Below are 10,665 nucleotides of genomic sequence, written 5' to 3'. Positions count from 1 at the left end.
GGAGGAGGAGGAAGTAACCTCAGCTACCTTCCTATATCCTTTTGAAGTGATTCTCTTTTTGCATTTCTCCCTCTGAAACGGACTGTGTTGGTCAGTGGTTTCAGTTCCTCGCAGCATTGCGGTGTATCTCTCTGCAAGTTTATTTGTTTTAAAGCCTAAAATGAAGCAAAAAGCTTTTCCACCAGGATAAAAATATCTGGGTCTTTAAACAGTCAATGCTCCACTAACTGGTTGCTCATGGTGCTTGGCGGGTGGTTTACAGGTGAGAGCTTAAAAAACAACCGAAAACCATCTCACATTGGACCCAATGCTCATATGAAATGTTGATGTGACTAAATATTCATCCTGATCAATGGACAGAAATCGAGTGATGAAAATGCAACGCACTGTAAAAGCAAGTCAGTCTTCGCTCTAACGTCGTCACAACATGGGAGCAAACTTTGACCATCGCGATTGAGTGATTATTAAAAAGTGTTAGAAACACAAATCGTTGATTTGCAAAGTGAATTCGAGCCTGTTGGCGCACATTAGCATCCACAAGCCAAGCCAACATAGACCCCACAGCCCAGATGTCCTCTCATCCACGGCTCTAATTGCGGACTGTTGGCACAAAAACTGCCCATAACCAGACGTGAGGAGGTTCAAGACCTCTCAGTAAACCGTGTCCACTTAGCCTGATGAGTCTAAATGACTTTAACATCCCACCGTGCCACAACTAGGCCAATGGATGTCAGTTTAACATCACGACTCGGCCAATTGGCTACTTACCCCAGCTTTGACCCAGAAGTAATGATGATGTTCAGTTTAACTTTTGAGTCAATCTCTACTCAGTCATCCAAGTCGGGGAAGGAAGGCAGAGTTAAACTTTAAGGTCTTGGAGATAATATCTGGATGTACATCTGGAAATCACAATATATGACTTACTTATGTAATACTTGTTAGAATGATCATAGATGATGAAGGGCATAAGGGATAGGTGCTAATGTTATAGGAAGTTTATATCCTGCTAGATTTTAGGATCAGCAGGTTTCTTTTTCTGTTGCTCTCCACATAAGAACAGCAGAGTGCCGTTGAGTATAATAGGTAAAACACAATATGTTCTTAATGTGGGTAAAAGACAATACATTGTTACACGTTATTGCCATTTTTTTCCTGTTTTATTTGATTGGCAGAAAGTAGACAGAAAACAAGGGAAGCGAGCGGCTTCGTGCACCACAGGAATAAAAGGCCTGTGCGTCTCAGTCTAGTGGTGTACCTCGTAAACCAATGGGCAATCAGGACAGCCACTAGAAAAATAAGGTTTTGTTCAAAAGGTCTGTATTATGTTTATTGGGGAATTTAAACTTGATTTGAACCCTAATAAAGAGCTGAAACTCCGGTTGGAAAAGTCACCTTCAAAATATAATCGAAATCCTCAGGATATGAAGTTAAATGAACAATATATTGCAGTTGATAGATTGCTAGGTTGGATTATGACTTGGGACCCGAAATGGGTCGCAGGCCCTCTCCAAGTGGGTCTCCACATGACAAGAAAAGTTTGTATGATTTAATGATCTTGAATCCCAGAAGAAAAGTAATTTCTGTCCCTGGCTGAGAAGTTTGAAGAACCTTCCCCCTCCAAATACTGACTGTATTATGTTGGGTAAGAGGAGTGGTGGGCTTTGAGCTTAACCTGTAACCACAGAATGACTTCAAAAGGATCACGGCACACTAATAGGTCAAAGCCTGATGTAATCTTAATCGAAAACAGACCAGACTAAATGAATGAAGAGAAACAGATGGATGGAGCTAGATTAAGTGTGACTGACCACAAACAGAGAGAGAAAGAGGGTGAGAGAGGGAGGAACGAGAAAGTTTAAAGGGGAAGGTGGTAGAGGTGGGGTGGGAGAGAGAAGTGGGGGGGGGGGGACAAAAACACGATGAGGTAAGGTTTCTACGGTTGGAAAGAAAGAAAAGAGAGACGGGCGATGAAGCCATAGGAGCAGAGGAAGTTGAGCGCGGGAGGAGGCAGAAAGCACAGAAGGAGAGGGCGAGGTTCAGGCTTATCAGAGCAGAGAGAAGGACAAAGAGAAACGTGTAGGAGGCAGCCATGGACCAATGTCGGGTGATGTATCCGACCCTCGCGGAGCCGAAGGCATCCTTCCCCCTGACCGCAGCCTGCGGGCCAGATGAAGTGCGCCTGTCTGGTGGTCAAACCGGACCCGAAGATTTTCCGCTGTTGCAAAACACTTCCTGCCTGCTGTTTTCGTGCAATGTGACCGCTCACGTGGTTTGCTCCCTTGCCATACTTTAAGTTGAACAATGTGTTATTTCTATCTTATGCCCACAGATTAGACTCTTGGCTCTTTGGGCCCTCCAGCGTTGGACGGACTCCACGTGAGGAAAAAAAAATGGATTCGACTGTCCAACATGTGTTAGTCTTCAAATTGAGTGGTGCTCTCCACGGGGGGGAAGTCTGGGCAAGAGGGATGATGATCAGAGCTACAATCATATCTGACAAGGTGATGTGTTGTTCCTGTGCTGTCCTCTGAGAGCTCCGGATGATGACATGATGAGCCCTCTCTTGCCAAGAGAAGCATCAAACCGACGGGGAGTTAAATAAAATAAATAAAAAGATAGAAAGAAGGAAAGAAAGAGAGAGAGAGAGAGAGAAAGCAGTGTTTCCTCCTTTATTAAACTTGATCAGTAAAGGACACAATATTTAGCCACTTACACACTCGACTTTTAAAGTCAAACCAAACACTTGATGAATTCTTAAACTCCTAAATCTTTGAAACTTATTGGATCTCTATGAAATTCACCCTGGTTTTGCTCATTCCTGTCCCATTCACAAACTCTGCTGCCGGGTCAGGTTTCTGCCCCTTGTCTGCCAGAGACCTGTCTGTGGCTGCTGTGGTATTCCACGCTGAATGAGTCACGTCTGGTGGTTATTATGGGAAGGCGTTTGGCTCTCCCCGTCTCTCACCCCGACTAGTGGCAGCAAGCAACGTTACATCTTTTCCAACCGAGCCGACTAAGATCACATTCTCCGCTAAACCGGGCCGGATGGGGGACATTTTGGGTCGGTGATGTAAGAACACATTGAGGTCCCAAACGCTTTGTTTGGTGTGTTAACTTTGTGATGCTGACTGATTGAGGTGTTTTTAGTTGTCGGGGTCAATCACTGCCTGTGACCTTGGGGTTAGGGTTTTAGAGGTGAACGAGCGAGCACTATTCATTCTTAAGGTTGTTTTATTTTATACTAGACTTACCGGGAGCATTTTTATTGAATTTCATGAACTAAATACTTTTCTTCCTTAATAAACTTGTCTTCACAGGAAGTAGTTTAAGACCCACAGTAACAGTGGTGCGAAAGTGATACGTAGAAGGTCGTAGTTTGAAGTTGAATGAGGTGGAAGTGAGAATGCTTTGAGCGGACCAGAATGAGCCATTATTTTTTGCATGAATTAACAAAAATAAATATGAAATATGATTAAAAAAACACGTGCAAACAAAGCATTCCTTTTTGCTAAATCATCAATCATGTCCACATCATGTCAGGTAGGTATGATGAACCGAGTAACACACTCACAAACATCAGCAGTTTGATCCGTGGACGATCAATGCACTGGGCTCAAATACAGTCGATGTGAGGAAAAGAAGAGCCTATTGTTCCACTCTAATGTCCACGTTTTACCAGATGGGATATTGATCTTCAGTGGCACAAGCCTCCAACCTCTGTCTTTCTGTCTCTCTGTCGTCCTTGTGTTCACAGATATGAGTAAAAGCCATTTCCTGGTTGAGACTGAGAGAGAACATGTGTGTTTTGTGTGTGTGTGTGTGTGTGCATGCGTGGGCGTGTGTGTGTCTGTGATGGTTTTACCATGTGCAGGTTCCCCGTACGGGACTGAATGAAGTCGGATATGAGGGAACCTGTCAGGTCCGGGCTACTGTCGGAAACCCTGCTTCTATTACCTCCTCCTGTCCTCCTCCTCTTCCTCTGGATTCAACATTTTACATCTGAAGATTGTACAAGATGTCCAGGTTAAATACATTGATGTTAAGTATAATATAGATCATTTGAAAAGATGTTTGGTTGTGATAGTAAGTCTTTAAAGTAAGCTGAGCACTAAAACTGAATTTAGTTATTACAAATCTGAAAGCTTTATAAAACTAAAAAAAAGTGCGCCCTTCATCTGAAGAATCTGAGACATAAAAAAAATGAGGACGACTTTTGTTGGGCATCCCTGCGTTGCATAATGACAGCAAACTATCTTTGGATCACTTGAATCTTTCAACATTTGTAACATTTGTGGACAAATTAATATGACAACAAGCAGTGTTTCTGAGAAAATGTGAGACCTGTACCAGGCTTTTGATCTCCAGAGAGGAATATCTGTAGGAACCAAACCTTTGTGGAGCTTATTGCGTGTAACCTTTTAATAAGTATCTGTCAAAGGTGAGCAGCCTTTCCCTGGTTAATTATACCACAGTCAATGCTAAAAACTCCACAATCGACTGAGCTGATTGAAATATATATATATATATATTGTAACAAATACATTTAGCTTGAACAGGTACTTTTAGAAACTTTAAATGTGGAAGCCAAAAATCTGTGGTGGTACAAACGGGGAGCGTTCAGATTTGGATGGCGTCCAGCAGCCCTGTGGCAACGCCCCTGGTTTCACGTGGTCCTCGTGGAACAAGCTCAGTCCAGGACTTTCCTGCAAACCCAACCCCAACCCTAACCTAAACTCTAACCCTATCATTAGTTTTCTTATTTCAAGGGAAAGTGCTCCACACGAGTCATTTTCTGGTAATTGACAGCAAGTAGGGTTTAAATGGTCACAGACACACACACACACATGCGCTCGCGCAGCCTGCATGCATGCGGACACACACTCATAAACGCACTTACTCGTATACAGAGTGGTCGTGCAGCTGCGGCGTGTGTGATAATGAGACAATCCAATGGAGGGACTCATCTAGACTCTTGTTATATCATCTCCCTGGAAACCTTCCACAGCTCCAAAATAAGAGTGTGTGCTCCCAGTCAGCTGCGCCATGATGTCATCCAATATAATTCCTACAATCAAAGGAGACAAAAGGATATTTGAATGTGCAAAGAAACGTAGGTTTCCTCAAATATGGGGATTATCTGGTGCAGACTATTTTGGAGCTCTGTCTTGCATCTTATGCCGAACAGCTTGGAGCACTTGCCATAAAATGAAGAAGAAAAAAACACTGGCACCTGCCTCGTATTTTCTTGGGTGAAAAAAGAGGAAAAAGCTCTTTTTTCAATATGCAGTCCACAGCAATTATCTGTTTGTTGACTAGTTCCTGTTGCGTTATCCACCTCGATGCGTAGACAAAGACAAACAAAGACATGCAAATACAAACAAACACATGCAAATTCACACGGAAAATGGATATTTCACACGGCCGTCCAGGTGGAACCCTCTTCCAATGAGTTTCACTGAGCTACTGACTTCATAGCACTCACTAGGTGTGCCCCCCTGCTGTGGCTTGTATTACTACCTCAACATCTGGACAGGGCAGTTTTACAGTACAGTTACAGTTTTACAGTAGAGCCATATGGGGACAAAATACTTGTACTTGCATACATCGGTAATGAGACTTTCATTTGAACATATAAGCCACATATCTGTTATGGTTTGTGGGTTTAAAAGTCAGAATAATGAGGTTCTTCTATCTTTTTTTGGGGGGGGGGAGGGTGAGGACGCAAATCCATATGAATGTGAGCGTTGTCGTGTCACTCTCGCCTTGAAAGTACTTCAGATTGGACGGGTCTGGTCTCTTTTCCGAGCAATAGCTTTATTAAAGACTGCATCTGTGTGTGCGTGTGTGTGTGTGTGTGCGTGTGTGTGCGCGCGTGGTTTACTAGCTGGCTGTGGTGGTTCTCGGGGGACAGCCCTCTCCAGCTGCCGCTTTACAAGATCGTAACATCAAACGCACACATACACGCACACACTTAACACAAAGGTTTGACACAGCTTTCAATTCAACCCTCAGCCTCTCTTAACAAGTTCAACAAATGAACTCTTCTCCTCACTTCTTCTATTCTCCACATTCCACTGATCTTCACCCCACACCTCCCACGGCCTTGCCTCATCATCCGGGATAGGATTGAAACGCTCACACAGCACGACAACTGTTGTTGTTCAGGTTGTGTCATTTACCAGTTAATGCCATTGGATAAGCAAGACAATAAAGAAATCAGTATCAGCTCAACTGGTGTGAATGTGTAGGTGACCTTGACCTTTGACCTTTAAGATCAATCATTTGAGTGGAAATTAGAAGAAACTCAGAATATTATAGACTGTACTCTGAACTTTAACTAAATGGTGTAAAATAGTACAAACCTGAAACATTTACATCAATTTAACTGACTGTATTGAATTAGCAAAAGTTGAACAGGAAGCTTTAAGCTTCTCAAAATAATCACCAGATCGTTGGATAAAGGTTTAGTCATGTTGTGGGGTTGTTGCCTTCTTAAAGCAGTGATTATCAGTGCGAAAACAAGCCGTGACACAACAGAGAAGGACCAAGTTTGCATGTCCAGTCGGGGGAAAGAAAACACAAGAAAACACAAAAACATATATAAGCGGAAAGCAGAGATAGTTGCAGACGTGGGGAAAAGAAAAAGTGAGTAAGAAAGCAGTCAAATTCAAATAAAGAGAAAGTAAAAAGAAAGAGAGGTGAGCTGGAGAGTGAGTGGTCAGGTGGTTAATTTTTCCCGCCACCTCATTAGTGGCAATGACATCACAGCTGATTTTTCTTCTCAGTCTGCTTCTACCGATCCACCACGTAGAGCTGCTACTGGCCACAGTCTTTAAGGCTGGGGAGCTGCTTTTTTTTATGTTGTCAATTACTCAGAGCCAGCCTTTTTTTTTAAGCTGAGTAATCACAGCTCACATTTTTTATTATTGGTTGCTCTCCATCATGAATAGACTGAAGGCCAGCTGCACTCGCCTGATGAACAGATTTAGTTGTAGCAAAGCCTTTGGCAGTTTGCCCCGAGGAAAATGACCCAATACACCGAATATCTCACATGAAGAAGAGCATTGCGCCCAGTCAACCCCGGGCCAATCCACATAAATACTTATGCTGTTAATTTCTCCTCATTTTCCGACTGTGTCCAACGTTCACTCAACAGGAAACAGGAGTCTAATAGCAATGACGGCTGGTGGAGCATTTTCTAAGTAGGGCCATCCAATTAATTTCAGAAAACATCCCAGTAGGATTTAATGCAACAAATATGGTCAAAGACACAATACCACTTTGCAATGAAACACGTAATATTTATTCCAAAACAAAAAAAAGGCAGCATATAACCCTTTGATTTGACACTTATTTGTGTCACCGTCACAGACAATTTAGTATGATATGATAACACATACTGTATATCATATAGGTAGGTTCTTCAAGTCCCTCATTCCTGTAACTGTCACAGTTGTCACAACGAGGTCCTGCCTGGATCGCGCGTGTGTGTGTGTGTGTGTGTGTGTGTGGTAGGGACATGGGTCCAATCTGGGCTCCTCTGGACTCCCTGATTACATTTCACTTCACCTGCTCAGGAAACCAAGCTGGCTTCAATCCACTAATCACCTTCAGTAAATCTTCCCCCGGTTCTTCAGCCCCTTGTTGCCAGATTGCTGTGCAAACCCACCTGTTAGTGACTGTACTTGGCTGCTCTATAGAAGAGGTTTTTTTATGTATAGATATATAGATTGGAAAACACATTGTTTGTATGCTCCATATCTGGAGCTCGGGCGCCGAACTGGATCTATTTGAGGAGGCTGAGCGGGGACGCCTGCCGTGGTCCATTTCTCCGTGGGCCCAGCGCTGCAGAGACATGCAAACAGGTGGAGAGGGTGTGCAAGAAAAGCATATGCTTTGTGCAGATATCATATTCTCACAAATAATACTGGGTACATTCCATATTTCAGAAAAGGCAATTGACAACTTGTCTTAGTTAAGGGGCTCAAGGTGGGGCCCCGTCCCATGGCCCCCTATTTGCCAGGCTAACAGTCATGAAAGGAGAGCTCTACACTCTGCTCAGTAGATCGGCTGCAGAAATTCAAATTGTGACGTGATTTCTTTGTTCCTTTTGACACGAACCAGACCCCTTCACTAGAATAAAATGCAAAGAGTGTGGAGAGTGGTCTGGATATCATGTGACATCAAGAACATCATTACATTTACCACATAATGAATAACTGACAGTGAGATATAGCACTGATGGACATATAATGCACGTGGACGGGTAAACGGACTATTGATCGACAATGTAACGCCTGTGTTTAGCCATTAGTGTCCTGCCCGATTTGAACCCACAAACACAAAGTGACTGTGCTGGACCTCGGGATCTAGTGGAGGTGATCTGGCCTTGTGTGGCCAGAGCAGTGGAAATAATCCGCGTGACTGTGAAGGTGTGTAATTAAGTTACTCTAAAGCACGGACGGATTGTTACACACACACACACACACACACAAAAAAAGCTTCAAGGTTAAACGACAACTCAGACAAGCTGCAGTGGAAGTGAAGCAAATTACGAGTGAACACCAGATAATGGATTGGAAACAGACTTCCAATATCTCAAAGTTTATTTTATTGCCCCACAGCGTTCACAAATGCTGAAAGATTCAAACAAACCCGAAGAGACAGCCTCCCGCAGCAGAGCTCGTATGCATGACGACAACCTTCAGACGCACTCAGACAAGCGAGATAAAAGTCACACAGACTTTAATTTCCCAGCATCTCTTTCATTGTTTTACAGTTTTCTGAGGGATGTCGAATCAAACAATAGCTTTTTTTACTATGTGTTTGAACCCGGTGCACCGCGAGCGTGTTTGTGAGAAACTCTATCGTAAAAAAAAAAAAGGGGGTATGGACGGAAAGAAAACCAAGAGAGCGAGCAAAGTTTCAACTGATGTCTTCCAGTTGTGTGACCTCTCTCTCCTTCCCCGTCTTTTTTCTGTCTCCCTGCCTCTCTCGGTTTAATAGGGCCAGCTGTAGTCTGGTACTCTGGGGAAACGGAGTAGAGTGTGGCTGGAGCTGAGGCTGAATGAGGCTGAAATTGGGGCTGGTGGTGATGGTGGCGGTGGGGGGGGGGTGCAAGTTGGGGGGGCGAGCACTTCCGACCATTTTCTCCATGAAATGCAGCGTGAAGTCTGGAGCGTTGGCAGGCCGCCGCCAACTCTCTCCCCTTCGTCTTCATTCCCTCCCACCTTTGTTTCCTTCTTTTTTTTTCCATCCTACCTTCCTCCCCCCCCCCCCCCCCGTCCCTTTATTCCTTTACCTTTTCTCCTCCCCGCTGTCCTCCTCTGCTTTTGGTAGTGACCCCCCCCCCCCCCCTCCTAACGTCTGCTCAGTGGCACGATAACCAGTCTAGAAAGTCTTCCCCCTCCTTCTATCACTTTCAATGGAAGCTTAAAACCGACGGTCCAAGGACAGCGGAGAATAGCTCAGGTCCTTGGAGCCTCTCTCTCCTCTGGACGCCTGCGTTGTGGTACTGTACCGGGTCCAGGTCTGCTTCCGAGTTTTGACAGGTCCCTGACCCGCGCCAGAGTGGTTCAGCTTGGTTGGGGCCGTGTGCGTGTGTAAATGTATATGTGTCTTTGTGTGTCTCTGTGTGTGTGTGTGAGGGAGGTTGGACCTGGCTAAGTTGGTGGGTGTTTTTCATCAGACTAATGAATAATACGTCTGAGCTGTGAGGAGAGTATCAAGCGAGAGGAGAAAGGGGACGGGGGGAGGAGGAGGGGGTGTAATGACTATCAGATGGGGCTCTACTACTGTGCTGCTGCTGCTGCGGCTGCTGCGTCCTTAAAGGAGAACACCACTCAACTTATTCATTCACATATGTGATTATTATTCTCTGGAAGTGCGCAATCGTTGTCAAACAGAGTAGAAAGTGAGAGTGTGATCACCGCGTAAAGCCCGGTACAAGAGACAGCAGAGTTACTTCATTCCTGTGGACTGATTGACTCTTTGGTCATAACCTGAGTTGAGAAACTCATTTGAAAGCATCTCTGATAGATATATTTTCTACTTAGCAGAAGAGAGGAGCCACATCAGGAGCTGCAGCTAAGGAGAAGCTGCCAGTGGGTCAGTGGCCGCATGGTGTTTACCTTTACGGACCACTGGGGTCACTTCAAGGTCAATACTAAAAAGGGACGTGCATGGGATATGTTAATAAATAACATAATTGCACTCTGGCACAGATCAACCAAAATGATGATTTTATTATAAGTATTGACATATTTATTGTGCATGCTATAGTCACACCCATGATGTGCTGTACTGGTAGTTGTATCTGGGTTGTGCTAACATCCTAAATGCTAACACGCTCGTGGAGGATCAGTTTCTGTGTGGGAGGACTTCCTGCTGTTTGAGACTCTTAATGCCTGATGCTCGTCAGAACGTCTAATGTGAGGAGCCCTGTGGGACCACAGAGGCCAAACTGGTCATACTGGGACAGAGACTGCTATTAAATTGGTTCCCCTTGGAGAGATACGTGGAGAGAACTGGTTCCACTGGGAGAAAGACAGGGTGAGGCCCGGTTCGACCGGTAAGAGGCATGGTGAGGACTGGTTCTACTGGGAGAGAGACGTGATGACGACTGGTACCACTGGAAAAGCAATATGAGGAGGATTGATTCCACTG

The sequence above is a fragment of the Pungitius pungitius genome, chromosome 11 (genome assembly GCF_949316345.1).
Source record: "Pungitius pungitius chromosome 11, fPunPun2.1, whole genome shotgun sequence".
Taxonomy (NCBI): Eukaryota; Metazoa; Chordata; class Actinopteri; order Perciformes; family Gasterosteidae; genus Pungitius; species Pungitius pungitius.
This window is presented reverse-complemented; position numbering follows the sequence as displayed.